At 40.3% G+C, this 20,959-nt stretch overlaps 1 long non-coding RNA gene and 1 pseudogene across 2 annotated transcripts in view; one reads left to right on the plus strand and one right to left on the minus strand.

Annotated features, from left to right (window-relative positions):
- The window catches only part of LOC735346 (phosphatidylinositol 3,4,5-trisphosphate 3-phosphatase TPTE2-like), a 108,821-nt pseudogene extending 90,798 nt beyond the window's left edge, over positions 1-18,023 (plus strand).
- LOC129136832 (uncharacterized) overlaps positions 1-20,959 on the minus strand; it is a 131,173-nt gene that overhangs the window by 99,625 nt on the left and 10,589 nt on the right. The window lies entirely within an intron of this gene.

The following is a 20,959-nucleotide window of genomic DNA, read 5'->3' on the forward strand; positions in this document are numbered from 1 at the left end:
TCTTGATTAGAATTTATTTTCTTTAAGAATTCTGAAAATAGACCTTCCCAATCTCTCCTGATTTTTAAGGTTTCTGCTGAGACGTCTGCTGTTATCCTGATAGGGCTCCTTTTGTATGTGATCTGGCCTTAGGATTTTTTCTTTAACGTTGACCTTGGACTGTTTGGTATATGCCTTGGTAATGTCCATTTTTTTATAGTATCTCGCAGGTGTTCTCTGGCTTTATTGTATCTAGATGTCTACCTTTCTAGCAAGATTCAGGAAATTTTCTTGAATGATTGCATCAAATATGTTTTCCAGGTTGTTTTCTTTTTCTCCTTGTCTCTAGGGAATGCCAGTAATTTGTAGGTTTGGTCACTTCACATAACCTATTTCTCAAAGACGTTCCTCGCTTTTTAAAAATAGATTTTCTTTATTTTTGTCTGACTGCATTAGTTCAAAAGACCAGTCTTCAGGCTCTGAAATTATGTCCTCTACTTGGTCCAGTTTATTGATAAATCTTTCCATTGTATTTTGAAATTCCTTAAGTGAGTTTTTTTAATTCTGGAAGTTCTGATTGATTTCTTTTTAAGATGTTTATCTCTTCCTTCATTTGCTGAATTGATTTAGAAGTTTCCTTTTGTTGATTTCAACCTTGAATCTCATTGAGCTTCCTTGGAATCCATGCTTTGAATTCTTTATTGTCATTTCTGAGTTTTCATTTTGGTAGAAAGCATTGCCAGAGAGCTAGTGTGATCCTTTGGTGGTATCACTACATGCAGGTTTTTCATGGTGCCAGAATTCTTGCACTGGTTCTTCTCATCTGGAGATGCTAGCACTTCTAATTTTTGTAACTGTTTTTATGTGGGTAGGATTTTTTCTTTATCTTTTCTTTCCTATATCATTATTATTATTATTATTCTTTCCCTTTCCCTCCTCCTTAGGTGATGTGACTTTAGAGCAATGCTAGGTAGGTCTTTTGGCCTTGCTTCTATATGCACTTCTATCAGCAGGTTTTATATTGGGTATGTGGTTTGACCTACAAGCCAGTAGATGGCGCCGATGGGTAAGAGCTGGCTGTGGCCAGTGGTGCTGGCTATATACTTGCTGTTTGTTTATTGGGAAGAGCTCTCTGTTGCCTTAGGCAATGAGCTGATTCCTGGAGTACACATTAATCTGAGCTCCCTCCTAAACCCTAGGGGAACAGGAGTTAGGTGGGGGTGTGGGAGGAAGATGGGTGGAGCCAGATGGGGAAGGTTCCCCAGTGTTGTCCTGCTCTCAGTCCAGGTTTGGGAAAATGCCTGCAGCTTTTCCTTGTGTCCTTTCCTCACAAAGTCTCCAAGTCTCTCGTTAAATTAGCTCCAGGACTTGGGAGAAACAGTGCCCTTCCTCGGTCCGGGTTGCTTGGATCCCCAGTGGAAAGGTAAGACAGAGGGATGCTGTCTGCCTCTCTCACATACTGAGGCTTCACTCGCTTTTATCAGTCGAATGTTGTCACAAGAGCTGTTTGCCTGCGTTGTCCTCCCAAGGATCTGGGGTGTCCATAATTCCAGGGAGTTGTCGTTTTCTTTCTTGAATTAAAGTTCACAGAGTTGATCTTTATGTACTATCTTGCTATTTCCAAATGGCTGAGGCATGCTAAAAGCCTGTAATCTGCCGTCTTGGAAAAAAATCCTTGCATTCTTAAGAGAAATGGCACTTGATATTGATACGGTATTTCTACACTGCTGAATTCACTTTGAAAAAAAATATATATTTTTATATCTACATTTATATGTCAGACTGGTATAAAGTAATCGTCTACTGTATTTATGCAGTTTTGGAACCAGCTATATTAGTGTTACTAAATGAGTTGGGAATTTTTCTTTTTTACTGTTACCCAAAGGAATTTATATAAGACATGAATTATTGCTTTCGAATAGATTTAGTAAAAACCTCATCTTGTTCTTTCGTGGAGAGGTAGTGAGAAATATTTTTACCATAAATGTAATTTATTTTCCACCTGTGGGGCAGAGGTTGCAGTGAGCTGAGATCGTGCCAGTGCACTGCAGCCTGGGTGACACAGCGAGACTGTCCCCAAAAAAAGAAAGAAAATCAACTTAAAATGAACTCCTGGAATATTTCTGAGTGTATTTTTATACCAAGCATGTTCCTTGAACTAACTTTTCTTTTCTTTTCTAGGAAGAACCGGAACTATGGTTTGTGCCTGCCTGATTGCCAGTGAAATATTTTTAACTGCAGAGGTATGAAAGATGTTACTACAAACTTTGTCTTAGGATGACTGAGTTTGCTAGTTCTGAAACATCACTGGTAGGATGTTAAGATGATTATTTTAGTCATGATGCTTAGTGAAATTGTAATTGGAGAAGCAGTTGTTAAAAAGTCTGTTTTTGATACTTCCTTGTTTAACATGCACTGGTTAGTAGCTGGCTTAAGAATCTCTTTGGGCCAGGACTAGAGTGAGGTCAATGAGGCGCAGAATTTAAGAGAATGCTAAAAACTGCAATAATTAAAATAAATGATTTTTCATGCAATATTTAAAAAATAAAAATTAATGCAAAAAAACCATGAGGTATACAATATCAACATTTTAAATAATGACAAGACCTGATGGGGCAGGATTAAGGTGAGGGGAGTAAAGCCATGTTACACAGATACAAAAAACATTCAGTAATCGCAATGGTTCCCTCACCTCACCTGGCCCTGCTGTTCTTCCTTCCTCATGAGAATAGTATCAAGCTTAATTAGATAAATTCTCCAAAGGGCCTTGGCCATCCTCACAACTCTTAGGTAGATAAAAGGCAACATTTCACAACTCAAAGCCTCTCCTGCATGTAAATACCTCTGCTTAGTCAACAAATATGGAGTCTGTGGCCTCTAGAAATTTCTGATAAGACAAGGTGGTCTGTTTCCACCTACAGCAGTGTTCTCAGTCATTTTTCTTTCCGCCATTTTCTTGCTGAGATCCTACCATTTCCAGCAGCTCCGCTTGAGTTGTTTGGCCTACAGTCTAGGGAAGAAGTGGTGGTTCTGCACAATGCCCAGCACTCTAATTCCACCACCTTTGGTTTTTCTAATTTGAGACACACAGATTTTGAAAATGGATGTTCTAGGATGGTGTTTTTCAAGCTATGGATCATGATGTATCAGTGAGTTGTAAAATAAAGTTACTGGGTTGTGACTAACATCTCTTAAAAATAAAATGGAATCGGCCAGGTGCGGTGGCTGATGCCTGTAATTCCAGCACTTTGGGAGGCCGAGGCGGATGGATCACCTGAGGTCAGGAGTTTGAGACCAGCCTGACCAACATGGAGAAACCCTGTCTCTACTAAAAATACAAAATTAGCTGGGCATTGTGGCGCATGCCTGTAATCCCAGCTACTCGAGAGGCTGAGGCAGAAGAATCGCTTGAACCCAGGAGGTGGAGGTTGTGGTGAGCTGAGACCGGGCCATAGCACTCCAGCCTGGGCAGTAAGAGTGAAACTCCGTCTCAAAAAAAAAAAACAAAAAAACCCACTAAAGCTAAAACTAAACAAAATGGAATAGAGCAGAATAGAAAATATGAAAAGGTTTAAGTATTGGTGTGTGTGTGTGTGTGTGTGCGCGCGTGTGTGTACTTCTCCGAGGTTTATTAATGTGGATTGCAACTTAAAAAATGAAAAGTTTGAAAGCCACTGATACAGAGCCCTAGACTGAAAACCAGAGACTTGTATTTCAGGCCTGTGCTGCTTCTAACTGGCTGCAGCATCTCCATGGCAGATTGTGTAGTTTTCTTTTGGTCTCAGTCTTCTCATTTGTAAGATGGAAAGAAGGGTTGGACCAGATGATTTCTAAGGTCTTTCCAGCTCTAAACTTTTATGTCTTTACGAAACCTTGAATGAGAGAAGTCTTTGATGTGACTTTGTTAATTTTGGTAATTTGGGTAGCCTTTGCCAAAAGACCACTGCGGCTAGGCGCGGTGGCTCATGCTTGTAATCTCAGGACTTTGGGAGGCTAAGGCAGGCGGATCTCTTGAGTCAGGAGTTCGAGACCAGCCTGGCCAACATGGCAAAGCCCCCATCTCTACTAAAAATACAAAAAATTAGCCAGGTGTGGTGGTACACGCCTGTAGTCTCAGCTACTCAGGATGCTGAGGCAAGATAATCGCTTGAACTCGCGAGGCAGAGGTTGCAGTGAGGTGAGATTCTGCCACTGCACTCCAGTGTGGGTGACAGAGCAAGACTCCATAAAAAAAAAAAAAAAAATCACTGACTTTAGGAAAGAAGGTGGTTTTAGAAAGACTAAGGTACCTAATATAGAAAAGGAAAGAGTGCAGATGAACCGTGGTTCCTTTTTTGTAGGAAAGATTGTACTATTTTGGAGAACGGCGAACAGATAAAACCAATGGCACTAAATATCAGGGAGTAGAAACGCCTTCTCAGGTAAGTTTTCTTTTTAAGAAAGGGAGCTTTTGTAGGGGAGTGGGTTAAGATTGCCATCTGTTATTTGGTTTCATTTTAGACTCTTCTCCTTTGGTGATCAGTCAGCAGCATTATTAGGGCACCCTGCGACAGGCCTTGGTCCCTCCCTGATGGTAAGGGTCATGCTTCAGGTGCCACCCACACGTTGGGGGGTCTGGCTTCTCCTCAGAGCATCCTGCTTTCTATTCTATACTGGTTATTGTTTACGGAGCTCAGGAGTTGATTATTTTCCCAAAGCAGGAAAGTCCAATACCTAAGGCTCCAGGACCCTGAAGTTTATCTAAAATCACCAGCCTTTGATCTCAATGTAAAAAAGATCTAAGTCTTTCACAGATCCTTATTAGGGCAATTCAACCCTTGCAGAACATCACAAAGACTGTTTTTGGGTGACTCCCGTGTGTGTGTGTGTGTGTGTGTGTGTGTGTGTGTGTGTTGTGGGGGAGGTGTATTTTAAAAGAGAAAGAAAAGGGGAAATACACTTTTCAAAAACCCTTTTATATACCAGACAGTACCGCACTTTTACATACCTCATTGAAAACCCATAACACCTATATGAAACATAAGCTGTTACTCTATTTTTTCTTTTAAAAATAATTGCGTTATGGAAAATTTTAATCATATACAAAAGTCCAGAGAATCATACAATATATCTCCATGTAGTCATCGCTTCGCTGCAACAATCATTTCAGCCTGCAACCAGCCACGTTTCATCCATACTTTTCCCACTCCACTCACACCCCCAACCCCACTCTCCACTCTTGCTTTCCCCAAACCTGGATTATTTGGAAGGAAATTTCAGTCATCAGATCATTTTATCTCACAAGTATTTTAGTATGACATCTAAGTATTCTTAAAACAACAACAAAAAACCCTTAATAACTTTTATCATATCTGAAATATTACACCTTAAAATCCTTAATATCAAATTTCTGGTCCATGTTTGTTTCCAAAATTGTCTTAAAATCTTTGAAAATTTAGTTTGTTTCAGTCAGAATTCAAACAACATCCACACATTTCATTTGGTCGCTATGTCTCCTAAGTCTCTTTTAGTTCATAGATTTCTTGCCATTTTTTATTGCTTGTAATTTGTTTACTGCAGAAACCAGAATGTTTATCGTATAGCATTTACAACATTCTAGACTTTGCTGAACCATTCTAAGAGTTTTACATTCACTATCTCATTTAATATTCTCAGTAACTCTATGAGTAGGCACTACTATGATTCTCATCTTATAAATTAGAAAATTGAGGTTCAGAGAAATTAGCTTTTGAACCAAGGACTGAAATCTAGATGTCAGACTCTGAAGCCCATGCTGTGCACAGCTTCTCATTTATATTGCCTTTTCTATATTGCCCCTCAAACCGAAGTGAGAGTGGGTTGGGAATTCTCAAATAGATTTGGATGTGGCTGTAAATGAGTTTTTCTTTAGGTGGTGGGAACTGAATAAGTACTCTTGGCCCTGTTATAAGAACACTAACTACTGTCCCCGTTTAGTTTGGGCAAAAGAACTCAGCCTTATCCACTGATACTTTTCTCCCACACCCAAGCCAAAAACAAAACCAAACAAAGAACAGTCATAGACCCTAAGAGAAAAGGAATGTGTGGATTTACTGAAGTGCAGCCCTACTCATGCCATTTCCATGCTCAAAATCCAGAATATGTCCCCACTGCCAGTAGCAATAAACTAAATGTTTCAACTTGGCACTCAAGATCCACAGTTTGACTTTTCCAACCTTTTCTTCCACTATGTGCATGCACACATCCCACACTCTAACACATTTAGACTGTGTGCTGTTTCCCAGCCCATGGACACTTGATTCCCTCGTGCCATTGCTCATGCCCCTTTTCCTAGAGTCCCTTTCCCTTCCCAGCCTGAAGTAGTCTCTTGCTTTTTCAGTTCCTAAAGCCCTTTGTGTTTCTGTTAGGGATGATATCACTTTGCATTATTCTCTAGCTATTTGAAGTGGTGACTTCTGTTTCCCCTTTAAAGGCAAGGCCCATGGCTTACCCATCTTTCCACCCTTTCCTCATAATATCTTCTTTGTTTGTAGTGAGTACCTCCTATGGGTTGGTTGTATGAATTTCTACTACCAGTCCATGTTGTTTTAAGTTGTAGTAGAAAGAAGCATGGGAGCAAAAGCAGCTTGAGGGCCCTGGCAGGTTACAGCCTTTAGGGGAAGGTGGAGAATCTGGTGGCAGGAGCCAAGGAGATGTTAGATAGAGCTCCTTCAGCAACTCACCCCACACGTCTCCCCATCCCCATCTCTTCTGTAGTCATGCATAGTTTCCCGAACTTTAGTCCAGAACTAGCACACCAAAGGCTGCAACTGAATCTCTTCTGATTGACTGAGAAGGCAACACAGGGTCTCAGCTGCACATTTGAGAGATGTGTTGGCAAGACCTCAGGACAGAGTGCCCTCTGTGTCTGGTGGTGATTCTCGGATACCATCACATTCTGATCCTGCATTGTGGGCCATTCTACTGACTACATCTACTCCTAAGTTAAGAACTTTCATGAGCCTTCCTCATGACTGGCCCTTTCTAAAGGAAAGTATGGCAGTTTATTACTTCTATGAACATTTCTCAATGGGTAAGGTAGAGTCCATGAACTTATGAGTACTTTTTTTTTTTTTTTTTTTTTTCGGAGACAGAATCTGTCTGTCACTCAGACTGGAGTGCAGTGGTGCAATCTCAGCTCACTGCAACCTCGACCTCCTGGGTTCAAGCAATTCTCCTGCCTCAGACTCCCGAGTAGCTGGGATTACAGGTGCCCACCACCACGCATGGCTAATTTTTGTAGCTTTAGTAGAGAGGGGGTTTCACCCTGTTGGCCAGGCTGGTCTCAAATCCCTGACCTCAAGTGATCTGCGCACCTCGGCCTCCCAAAGTGCTGAGATTACAGGTGTGAGCCACCAGCCCAGCCAACTTTTGAGTTCTGAACCAGTTGATTCAGTACCAGAGCTCTTCAACTCCTTGAAGATAGATTCAAGGAGAGCCACTGTGAACAGCTTGCCCTAGGAAAAGGACAAGGCTAAGGGAATTCCGGGGCTTCCTTGTGAAAACAGAATTGGGGAAATGGAAAGTGAAGAAATTCTAGCTGTCAGGAACAAGAGAAGAATGACAGGAAACCTGCTACTGAGATATGGAGGTATTCCTCTTGAGTTTTCACATATGGCATTCTCTCATGCCCAGGAACCTGCTCTTCACTAAACCACACACCTTCCTCTAACTCAGTCACAACTAAGCTTCTATCTGCACACTGCTAATGCTGTAACTGTTTTGTTGTTGGTTCTGATTAGTTGCCCTCTCAACCATAAGCAGCCTGTCAACAAGACCTGGCTCCATCCTTGTCACTTCCCCATAGCACTTAATTCAGTATTTTTTCCCCAAGGTAGATAGTTGTGAGGCAGCATCCCTCAAAATATCTAGTAACATAATGGCATCCAGTAAATGTTTCCTTAATTATTTACTGCCCTTAACCTTTATGCAAAAAAAAAAAAAAAAAAAGGGGAAAACTAAAAATAGGAATGCTGACTTTAGGCTTTTCATCTCCACTTGAAGTAAGGCTTCTGTTGCTTTTCAGAATAGATATGTTGGATATTTTGCACAAGTGAAACATAGCTACAACTGGAATCTCCCTCCAAGAAAAACACTGTTTATAAAAAGATTCGTTATTTATTCGATTCATGGTAAGTGTTTATGTAAAATTGAAGAATTGGGCAGGAGGGCCAAGGTTCCCACTCTGGGAGGGTTTTGCTCATTGTTATATACACAGATGATCCTAACTTATACCTGTCTTTTTACGTATCCTCATGCATAAACTCCTCCTTAGGTATGCTCCTCCTCCTGGAATTGCCCATTGATTGCCAGCCCTTAGATGTTCTTCACTTTTTCTTTTCCATCATCAATTTGGAGGACTTCGTCCCCTTCCCATCTCTCCTGTTCTCTTCGCTCTTCTGGTCACAACCCAAGGTGGACTTTTCAGGGCAGAGTGAGCCTCTGATGAGGGAGGAGGAGGTCCCATGTGCCTTCTAGACTGGTTATTTCTCAAACCACCTCTAGTTGAGAGTTTGCCTTGGTGGAGGTGTCTCCATATCATATCATTTTCTTACCTTCTTTCAGAGGCATATTTTTTTCTCATCCCCCTGGGCTCTCTCTTTCCCCTCTGTCCTCCATCTGTAACCCTCTCACTCCCAGCCACTCCCATACCTTGTGGCTCTCACTCCCAGCCACAGTGCTGGGGGTCAAGAAAAGCCTCCTAGGAGGAGCGCTTAGGTCTTCCCTGCCTGAATCTACATGAAAATGGAAAGGGTTGGGAGAGAGTGGGGCTCTGTGGAGGTATCTTTCACCCGCCTAGCTGTTACCGAGTATTAGCAGTTGTAAAAATCCATATAAACATCACGAGAGCTATTTGCCTGCTTCCAGAATGTAAGCAGAGAGATAAAGCTGGGATACACTGTTGCCCAGGGACGCAGGGAAATTGGTCAGTCGTACACCTTCGGGACTTGAGAAAGTGCAGAGAGAAACTGGCCTCCATTTCCATGTCCATTTCTCCATCTCCAACCTTGCTTCCCCTGCACAGCTTAACACTCAGTAGAGGTGGGAAAGCAGGATGTGTCTGTGTGGAGGGGATGGGGTCTCACCACTCCCACTGCCAGAGAGGTAGCAGGGAGGTGATGCATCTGAACCCCTAAAGCAAACCTCTTATAACAGCCAGCGTGTGGACCTGAGGTGGTGCCACTGCTGGGTGTTATAGGTGCCATGGTGCCGGGGTGCTTGTGTCCATACAGAGAGCCTAGTATTTTTAGCCTCCTGAGTTTCGTTCTGCATTTCACTGATTTCTGGTGGACATCAATAGAAAGAAGTTCTGCACCTGGAATGGGAAAGAGGGAACTGAGGCAAGAAACTGATTTCTAATGACCAATGAATATCATGCTGTTAGTGAAAACAAAATTAAATGAAAAGAAAACAAACGGCATATGAGATGATCAATCAAGAATAATTAATACACTTGTTTATTAGAATATTTGTTTTAATTCTCTACTTTTAGTTTTGTGCCATTTTAAATTAAAAATAATGTAGAGTTGAGATGAAAGCAATAAAAAATTAATTGGAGCCTGAGAAACAAAGCCTTTGAGGAAATGCTAAGGAAGCGGGTCATTTGAATTGAAAAAAAAAAAGGGCAAAAGAGCCTTTGTCTGTAAATATATGTTGAATACCGTAGGAATTTTTGGATATAACCTATATTTTTATGGAGATTGCATCAGGAACTAGACTTAAAGTAGGGCCAAAGTAATTTAGACCACAGTGTTTCTTATTAAGAATCATTATGATTAGAAGTCTGAAGAAAGCAACACATTAGCAAGAAAGGTGTCAAGTCACCTTCCCTAAATATAGATATATCTATATTTATTCCCTAAATATATATATATGTTCCCTAAATATAGATATATATATTTATTCCCTTTGGAGACAGAGTCTTGCTCTAAGTCTCACTCTGTGGTCCAGGCTGGAGTGCAGTGGTGCGATCTCGACTCACTTCAACCTCCACCTCCCAGGTTCAAGCGATTCTCCTGCCTCAGCCTCCCAAGTGGCTGGGACTACAGGCATGCACCACCACACCGGGCTAATTTTTGTGTATTTTTAGTAGAAACGGGGTTTCACCATGTTGATCAAGCTGGTCTTGAACTCCAGACCTCAAAAGATCCACCTGCCTAGCCTCCCAAAGTGTTAGGATTACAGGCGTGAGCCACCGTGCCCAGCCATTTTTTTTCTCTTTTTAATCCGTAATGTTAATTGGCAAGACATTTTGATCTTCACACTAACCAACCTAACTTTTTAATTTCATTTAGGTGTTGGAACAGGTGATGGATATGATCTAAAAGTCCAAATAGTAATGAAGAAAAAGATTGTCTTCTGTACTTCCTTAAACAATTGTCGGGTAAGAGAAAACATATGAATAGAAAAAAAATCTGATGTTTGTTTTAAGGCTGAATGTCAAACCAGCAATGTTGACCTCCCTAAACTATCACTTACCATAAAGAGATTCCACGATGCTTTCTGGTTACCATCGTGGTGTCACTGGATTTGAATGCAAACCAGAGATAAATTAACCTGTTTGTTCAAAACCGTTTTTTCAGGGTACTTTCCAGAATTTATTTCTGTTCAGTGTTGCTTTGCCTTTCACTTTTCCACAAATGCTGAGCATGTTCCCAGGAATGTATTAAGGATTTTAATTTACATGTCTGGTCATTTTTAGCCATATTCTCCTCTTCTTGGTCATTTTATCTTTTATTATATAGCACTGATTCTAAAATGTTAGTGTGCATGAAAACCACCGAAAAGCTTGTAAAGATTTACATTCCTAGGTTGTACTCTAAAGTATGATTCAGGAAATCTGGAATGGGGGCAGGAATCTATAGACTTAGCAGTGTCCCAAGTGATTCTTCTAAGTCAGAGGTTCTGTGGGATGACCCTGTGAGAAACAATGCACGAATGAATGAATTGGGGAGGAATCTCTTTATCCAAAGCAAAAGGGACCTGGTAGTCAATGTTTTGCTACAGTGAAGAAATGCCTAAAACTATATACCTTTTCTGAAACAATGAGAAAGCTTCCTTCATGGGTCTAATAACCATAAACTTTTAGAATTCCTACCCAGGCCTTTGTCTCAAATTCTTTTATTACTAATCCTATTCCCTGGCTCTCTGCACTGCACCCACTTTTTTTGGCCTCTCCCAACTGAGGGCATTCACCCAGGCCTGATCCTTGGCTTTCTGTTCTTAGCAAATGCTTTATTCTTGGTTAAAGAATCACCCATTTCCCTTACTTAAACTATTATTTGTTCATTTACTGACGAGGTATTTCTAGTTGCCCACTGAGTTGTAGATGCAAGAGCTGCAACATGAACAGTTTCCACTCGAACTGAAACGCAGTAGCCAGTCTGAATTATCAAGGAGCTTTCTCTGCTTCTGCAAATGGTACCAGCATTCTCCCACTCAGGCCTTGGGCTTTGATTCTCTTTGCCTCGGCTCCCTAAATCCAGTTAGGCATCAATCCCTGTTGATGATGCCTTTGAAATGTTTCTGTGCTCGCCTTCCTTTCTGTTCTCACTGCCACTAACTGTCCAGAACCTCATTTGCTCATGCCTAGATTTCTACAATCCTCTCCTTACCTTTTCTTGATTCTTATGTAATGCAATGTATAGAATCCTGAAATATGCGTACTGAAATATTGCCCTCATTGTGAAAAGTTGTAGGTAGAGCAGAAGACACACTGCATGCCCATGGTCGAAGCCAGTTAACATCTTTGGCTTAACATCCTTACCTGTAAAATAAATATCACACCTCAAGTGTTATGGGAATTAAATTAGATAATATATATATGAAGTTGCTTTGTAAACTATAAATCACTAAATAAATGTTATATGTGATAATTATCAGGCCTCTTTGTCACATAGGAAATATCCCATGATATTCTTCAAAAGCCTCACTCTTATTTCCTTGGCTCTTGAACTCTTAAGATGTAATAGCCCTAACATACCTGAGCTTATTTTTATCAGTAGCTCGACCAGCAGACTCCATTCCGAATAAACTGGGTCATCCCCTTTGGCTCTTGGAACACAACTCTAAGTTATTTAGTTAGTTAGTTGGTTATTTCTTTCTTTTCTTCCTTCCTTCATTTCCTTTTTTTCCCCTTGAGTCAGGGTCCCATTCTGTCCCAGGCTGTAGCACAGCGGCGCGATCATGGCTCACTGCAGCCTCAACTTCCTGAGCTCAAGCAGTCCCCCAATATTTTTTTTATTTTTTGTAGATATTGGGTCTTGCTATGTTGCCCAGGCTGGTCTCAAACTCCTGAGCTCAAGCAACCCTTCCACCTCAGCCTCACAAAGTGCTGGGATTATAGACATGAGTCACACTGCCTGACCTTTTTTGTTGTTTTTCTAATTTCTACTTTGCGTTATTGCTGGTCTTTTTCCCTCTGTATGGACTAGATTCTATTTTCAGAGCTTTCATGCCCAATTCAGTTTCTACCTCCTCAATGAAATTTTCTGCACCTCCTGTTAACTAGCCTTCAATGGTGCATAAGAGCACACCCAGTCTTCATCATACAGATTGAGAATTATATTCCATTCTACAATTGTTTCTTTTTTTCTTTTTTCTTTCTTTTTTTTTTTTTTTTGAGACGGAGTCTCGCTCTGTCGCCCAGGCTGAAGTGCAGTGGTGCCATCTTGGCTCACTGCAACCTCCACCTCCCGGGTTCACGCCAGTCTCCTGCCTCAGCCTCCAGAGTAGCTGGGACTACAGGCGCCCGCCACCACGCCTGGCTAATTTTTTGTATTTTTTTAGTAGAGACGGGGTTTCACCGTGTTAGCCAGGATGGTCTCGATCTCCTGACCTTGTGATCCGCCCACCTTGCCCTCCCAAAGTGCTGGGATTACAGGCATGAGCCACCAGGCCCGGCCTCTGCGATTGTTTCTTATGTGTATAGCTCCCTGAAGGGACCAACTGAGTCTGCACCTCCTTTTGTGTTTTTCACAGGGCCTAGCATAGATCCTTCTTACTGTGGGTGCCATTATTTATACGAGAGTGAGTCAAAGAAATAGTATATCTTCAAAGTCATTCATTCCAAAACTTGAACTATCTTTGGTCACTCCATCTGCAGCCGGTAATGGTCAAGTCCAAAGATCCCACTGACAAACACAAGAGTTCTGATAAAACACGATGATCGGGGGACCCCACCCTCCCCTCTCTTGGGAGGGGCAGGTGGGCCCACCCCCCAAGTGTTACAGACCCCTGTTGTTATTTTTTAAATTTAGTAAATAAAAGACCGTGAGTTAAGCATTGTTTTTCGAATGTCAAGGCTAGCTTTAAAATTGAGCTTCTCAACATGTTCTCAAAAGAGGCCCTAATGTATGAAAATCAAATGACACACATTAAATAACAATATTTAACTGATTAAAGTGTCTAATAGAAAATTCAATACTTTTGAAAAGGGAGACACTTTTGAAAAGTGCCTCATGATAACCCTCAAACATGTTGGCCTTTAAAAATCATAAACAACAGGGTGGGCATGGTGGCTCACCCCTGTAATCCCAGCACTTTGGGAGGCCCAGGTAGGCAGATCACTTGAGGCCTGGAGTTTGGGACCAGCCTGACCAATATAGCAAAACCCCATCTCTACTAAAAGTATAAAAACTAGTTGGGTGTGGTAGCATGCGCCTATAGTCCCAGCTACCCGGGAGGATGAGGCACGAGAATCACTTGAACCTGGGAGGCAGAGGTTGCAGTGAGCTGAGATCACACCACTGCACTCCAGCCTGGGTGACAGTGAGACTGTCTCAAAAAAAAAGAAAAAAAAAAAAATATATATATATATGTATATATATACACACACACATACACACATACAGACACACATACATATAAACAACAGTATTGCAACTAGAAAAGATTATTAATAATTATTTATAGATGTAGTGATTGGTCTGTGAGACCAAAAGTACTTGATAAATATAGGAAGTCTTGATAAGTGAAAAGGAACTTCATTGTTATCATTAGCTAGGTTTATAGTTCTAAATTCCATGTTCATTCACAGGTATTTCATGACACTGAAACAGACAGGGTAATAATTGATGTGTTCAACTGTCCACCTCTGTATGATGATCTGAAAGTGCAAGTTTCCTCTTCGGTGAGTAATCAAGAAACGGCCTCTGCCATTGTTCTTGTCTGAACTTTTGAATGGTTTTATTTAAGGTTTCCTTTACTACAGTTCCCAACAAGGGAGATGATAGATGTCATCCCATAGAGGGAGGGGGAGAAAATAAATCAGATCTATAACAATTTTTTTAAAAGAACATATGTAATTTGAATAATTTTTGTTCATTTGTTTTTTCTAAATTGTACATTTTCTAAATTTTTCTAAATTTACATGTATTAATTCACAAATCCAAAAAATACAAAACAAATACAAAAAAAAAAAAAAAGCCAAGATGCTAAAAAACCAAAGGTATGTTTTACTGCATAGCAGTGATTACATTTTGTTTTGCATCATTTTTAATATTAAAAATTGAGACAGGGTCTCACTCTGTCACCCCAGCTGGAGTGCAGTGGCATGACCATAGCTAACAGCAGCTTCACCTCCTGGGCTCATGCAGTCCTCCCACCTCAGCCTCCTGAGTAGCTGGGAGCACTGACTGGAAAGAGAGTTAGGTTTGGGTGACTCAGTTGGGTGAAACACAGAGAAGGCAGCACAATACAACACATGAAATAACCAAAGCAGTTTTTTATTAATTCCAGAGAGAAGAGGGCAGCACACCTCGCAGGGCTAACTGGAAGGGGGAGCCATCCAGGAGACCTGTGCTCAACTGATGGGTGGGGAGCAATAGCGAGAACGAGGGAGGGACCTGAGAGTGGAAGCTTTTATTGGGATATAAGGTGTTACCTGAGCAGGTTTCCTATGGGGAGGTCTAACTGGTGGATTTAATGCAAGCAGTCATGAGTTCCATGGAGTCATGCTGTGACTGAGAGGTGGTCATTGATATATCCACATGGTCCATGCAGAGTACGGGGGTCTGTAGGGAGGTTATATCTAGCTGTCCCATAATGAAGTAGTCACCAACAGAAGGTTGTATAAGGCAGATACTGGGATCAGTCACATTGAGAAACCTGGAGGAGGTGAACTGGAAACTGTCAAGGGTGACTGAACCCTGCTTCTGATATCAGAAGGTCCAATTTATATTTGAAAGGGGTGCTGAGGCACAAAAAAATTGTAAGAATTCACTACAAAAATACTTGGCTATATATAAGCATAGGTCCTTAGTAGATTCTGTTTAGCACTATCTAAACCAGATTCAAATTTCAGCATTTAAATTAAATATCTATCATGGAAAATAAACTATTCCTTGAAAATTTTGATAGAAATAGCAAGAGAAAGCAATAGCATTTTCTTAAGCCTCCTCCTCTGTGTCTTGAGTGTGTTGTTATAGAATGCAGAGTGCTACATATTGAATGGTTATAATTATTTGATAAATATATAAAGGAATAAAGGAAGGAACTTTGATTTCTTTGGAATGATTAGTTCTTGGCATCAATTTTACTTAAAAAAATTTTTTTTTCTTTTTAGGATTTTCCTAAATACTATCACAACTACCCTTTTTTCTTCTGGTTTAATACATCTTTAATACAAAATAACAAGTATGGATATAATATCAACCCATAGAAACAACCTAATCTTCAATGTCTATGTATAAGATGTAATGGCAAGTCTTTTGCTGGTTGTCATAAGCTTAATTTATGGAAAACAAAAAATCCTCGAGCCACCATTGTTCATTGTCTTACTCCTTTTACTTTGGCTATTTTAAAAATACAGTTGTTCTTGAGACCCCCAGTTGCAGTATCCTCAAGGTCCACGCCATAGGACTGTGTTATGAGCTCAAAAGTATTATAATCAGATCTTAAGTGTGGAAGTAAATTCCTCCCAGAGAAGTTCAATATGAATCTGCTCAGTACCTTCAACATGTCAGGTCCTCAGTAGGTGCTGATTTACCAATGACGAACCACCACCAAATTTTGTGCTAAAGTAAGGGAGGACCTAGGGAAGCTTCAGCTAGCTGAAAAGCTGACTGACACACTTATATCTAAGAGAAGTTACAAGACACAGTAAGTATTAAGAAATACAGCTAAAAAATCATTAAAATTGATGGTCTCCCATTTAAACATGGGTTTCTAATAACTGAATTGGGAAAACTTTCTTAAAAACTATTAATTGGAGGCTGGGTGTGGTGGCTCATGCCTGTAATCCTGGCACTTTGGGAGGCTGAGGCGGGTGGATCACCTAAGGTTGGAAGTTCGAGACCAGCCTGGCCAACATGGTAAAACCCTGTCTCTACTAAAAATACAAAAATTAGCCAGGCGTGGTGGCACATGCCTGTAATCCCAGCTACTCAGGAGGCTGAGCCAGTAGAATCGCTTGAACCCGGGAGGCAGATTGCAGTGAGCCGAGATCGCACCACTACACTCCAGCCTGGGCGACAGAGTGAGACTCTGTCTAAAGAAAAAAGCAAAAAAACAGAACAACTATTACTTGGATTTGGAGATTATTGTTCCCAGAAAACCTTCTGCCATATTTGGAAACTTATTTCTCAGTCTAGAAGTTCTCCACTTTAAGTAGCATTTGTTCTGTGCTGGTGAAAAACTGAGATTTTTTTGTATCAACCATACTCTTCAATACAAAAAGAGAAAATATTTTTAAAATGCTTCAGGTCACAGTTGAGGCAGTGGCTATGATTGCATGTGGCATGAATTGGTAGTTATTGTTACAACCAGTTCTAGTCTTTTCTTCAAATCTGAGCTGGATCTAATAACTCCTTAAGTCCAGCAAGGCAAGAGTAAATTAAACCTCTGGTCTACACACTTGCAATACATACACATTTAATAGATTTTGATAGAGTGAACTTTGGATTGGATGGAAATTTTTTACAAAGTTGTTTCTTGGATGCATACAAACAATAAGCTTTGACTCCTAACGTGAGCAAAGTCCCTCAAATGTGAGAGCTGGGTGGAGCTTCATTTGTTGCTGCTCCTCAGATTGATTCTTGGTAAAGGATACAGTTTTTTTCCTTTGAAACACCATGTTCATTTTGGGGAAGGAATAAGTTAGATCACCTTTATTTTTACTTTTATATAAATTTCTAAAGATTTCTGTAATATTTAAATTTATATACTATTGGTAAAGCTGTTTTTGTTAGTTGTGAGACTGTTTAGCCAAAAATGCCAACTTCTGTCTTTTAGAACACTAGGCATAAATGGGTTAACCAATTTATGCCTAGTGTTCCATTATTGGAATGCTAAGCATGTGGGATTTATTTATATCCTACTGCTCAAGGTCATCACCAAGGGCTGATTGCAAAAATTCAAAAAATTGCAACCTCAGGCATAAATTAAAAGAGATATAGTATTTTATTATTGGGTTTTGATACATGTCTAATCAGACTGATTTCTGTCACATATAGAAATTTAGATACTGTATTAAACCTAGATGTCATTAATTCCATAAAAAGCAACGTTAAAAGAATCAGTAGCATGTGTTACTGATGTGTTGCTGAAGATTAAGATATTTTTAAGTCTCACTGAAAAGGTAGAAGGAGCCAACTGAGACACAAAAAAGGGGCTGAGGTTCTATTCATGGTGAGCAAGTCTTTTTTTTGTTTGTTTCTTCAAGCTCTAACAAGGGTGCCTACTACATGGCTTTTCAGTTAGCTCCAAAATAAAATGTAACAATTTTTTTTCTATTCTTAGGCTTTATCTACAAAGAAATGAATTGGATAATCTTCATAAACAAAAAACATGGAAAATTTATCCACCAGAATATGCAGTAGAGACATATTTTGATGAGAAATGACTTAAGTTATGTTGTAACTGGTAGCTGATTAAGTATAGTTCCCTGCACCCCTTCTGGGAAAGAATTATGTTCTTTCTAACCCTGCCACATAGTTATATGTTCTAAATCTTCCTTGCTGGTACATCTATATTGATATATGTATACACATGTTCTTTATAAATCTATTAAATATATACAGATAAAATGTCAGGTTTTTTTTCTTTTTGAAGGCATATATTTCACAGTTTCCATCTTGTATTTACATACATTTGGAACACAGTACTTAGGAACATTAGGCGTCATTTTGAAGAATTTTGAAATAGAACTTTCGTATCAAAATAATTGAGAGATAATTAAAAATTGTGATCCCCCAACACCCACTTACTTATACATTTTTGGTCAGGTATTTATTCCCTGCTTTTTTTCACATTTGTAATTTCAGGTTTATTAGAAAGCTAATTTATATTTTTCCTTCTACTCGATTTACAAACTGTTAACAGATTGGCAGCAAAGACTAAGTTTTAAACCCAGAAGAGAGAAATATTTCACACAAGCAGTCCCCCAACTCCCAACACACACTTTTCTCTTGTTCCAAGCACTAAATGGGTAGCTTACTTAACAAGCTTCCTTTAATTACACACAGACATGGCGGTTGGGGTAAGAAGGGCGTAGTAAATATGAAGGAGAAGTAACCTTCAGTAACTTCTGCTTTTGTATAAAATTGTAAGTGAAGTCAAAAGAAATATTTGTTCTTAGAGTAATTTAGGTGTATTATTTTGAAATCCACTACTCCTGCTCACAACCAATGTCACCTAAGCCCTGGGGGAACTCTGAAGGGAGGTAATCTTTTCATTGAAAACAGTGGTTAGCCCTGTGTCCACAGGGAATCATTATTATTTCCTCATTGGTGCTGGATGCTACTTTTTTATTAAACACTTTTTTTTTTTTTTGAGACAGTCTCACTCTGTCACCCAGGCTGGAGTGCAGTGGCACAATCTCAGCTCACTGCAACCCCTACCTCCTAGGTTCAAGTGATTCTCCTACCTCAGTCTCCTGAGTAGCTGGGATTACAGGTGCATGCCACCACGCCTGGCTAATTAAACAAAATTTTTTATTTTTATTTTGTACTTTTTGAGATGGGGTCTCACTGTGGTTGCCAAGACTGGAGTGCAGTAGTAAGATCTTGGCTCACTGCAGCCTCAACCTCCTGGGCTCAGGTGATTCTCTCACCTCAGCCTCCCCAGTAGCTGGGACTATACGTGCATGCCACCACGCTTGGCTAATTTTTGTATTTTTAGTAGAGATGGGGTTTCACCATGTTGGCCAGGCTGGTCTTGAACTCCTGACCTCCAGTGATCCACCCATCTCGGCCTCCCAAGGTGTTGGAATTACAGGCATGTGCCACCGTGTCTGGCCACTTTTATACCATTAGCAACATGCAGAGTAGTGGAAGAGGTTGTCTGAACCAGATTTGAGGAGTTGAAGGGTCAGAAATGTCTGAGAAAATGCAAGGGAACCCACCTTTCTTTTTCTTTTTCTTTTTTTTTTAAACAGAGTCTCTGTCGCCTAGGCTGGAGTGCAGTGTTGTAATCTCGGCTCACTGCAACCTCCGTCTCCCCGGTATAGGTGATTCTTCTGCCTCAGCTTCCCAAGTAGCTGGGATTATAGGTGCCTGCCACCACGCCAAGCTAATTTTTGTATTTTTAGTAGAGATGGGGTTTCACCATGTTGGCCATGCTAATCTCAAACTCCTGACCTCAGGTGATCCACTTGCCTTGGCCTCCCAAAGTGCTGGGATTACAGGTGTGAACCACCATGCCCAGCCGGTGAAATCATTTCAATACAAATTCTAAACAGAAGAAAAAGATTGAACTGAAACCACCCTACAACATCTCCAGAACCTACACTAGGGTTAGTGTCATGATAACTGCCAATGGTTAGTGTTTACCATCTCCCCCTGGACCTGAAAGGAGCCCTTAGAGCTTCATCAAAATGCAAAAGAAGGCTTACAAAAAATATTTAAGAATTGCATATGGCTAGCCAGTTTTCCCAACACCATTTATTAAATAGGGAATCTTCTCCCCATTGCTTGTTTGTGTCAGGTTAGTCAAAGATCAGATGGTTGTAGATGTGTGGTGTTATTTCTGAGGCCCCTGTTCTGCTCCATTGGTCTATATATCTGTTTTGGTACCAGTACCATGCTGTTTTGTTTGCTGTAGCTTTGTAGTATAGTTTGAAGTCTGGTAGCGTGATGCCTCCAGCTTTGTACTTCTTGCCCAGGATTGTCTTGTCTATGCGGGCTCTTTTTTGGTTCCATATGAAGTTTAAAGTAGTTTTTTCCAAGTCTGTGAAGAAAGTCAGTGGTAGCTTGATGGGGATAGCATTGAGTCTATAAATTACTTCGGGCAATATGGCCATTTTCACGATATTGATTCTTCCTATCCATGAGCATAGAAAGTTTTTCCATTTGTTTGTGTCCTTTCTTATTTCCTTGAGCAGTGGTTTGTAGTTCTCCTTGAAGAGCTCCTTCACATCCCTTGTAAGTTGTATTCCTAGGTATTTTATTCTCTTAGTAACAGTTGTGAATGGGAGTTCACTCATGATTTGGCTGTTTGTCTATTATTGGTGTATAGGAATGCTTATGATTTTTGCACATTGATTTTGTATCTTGAGACTTTGCTGAAGTTGCTTATCAGCTTAAGGAGATTTTGGGCTGAGACGATGGGGTTTTCTAAATATACAATCATGTCATCTGCAAACAGAGACAATTTGACTTCCTCTCTTCCTATTGGAATATGCTTTATTTCTTTCTCTTGCCTGATTGCCGTGGCCAGAACTTCCAATAATACTATGTTGAATAGGAGTGGTGAGAGAGGGCATCCTTGTCTTGTGCCAGTTTTCAAAGTGAATGCTTCCAGTTTGTGCCCATTCAGTATGATATTGGCTGTGGGTCTGTCATAAATAGCTGTTATTATTTTCAGATATGTTTCATTGATACCTAGTTTACTGAGAGTTTTTAGCATGAAGGGGTGTTGAATTTTGTCAAAGGCCTTTTCTGCATCTATTGAGATAATCATGTGGTTTTTGTCATTGGTTCTGTTTATGTGATGGATTATGTTTATTGATTTGCATATGTTGTAC

The sequence above is a fragment of the Pan troglodytes genome, chromosome 14 (genome assembly GCF_028858775.2).
Source record: "Pan troglodytes isolate AG18354 chromosome 14, NHGRI_mPanTro3-v2.0_pri, whole genome shotgun sequence".
In the NCBI taxonomy this organism is placed as follows: Eukaryota; Metazoa; Chordata; class Mammalia; order Primates; family Hominidae; genus Pan; species Pan troglodytes.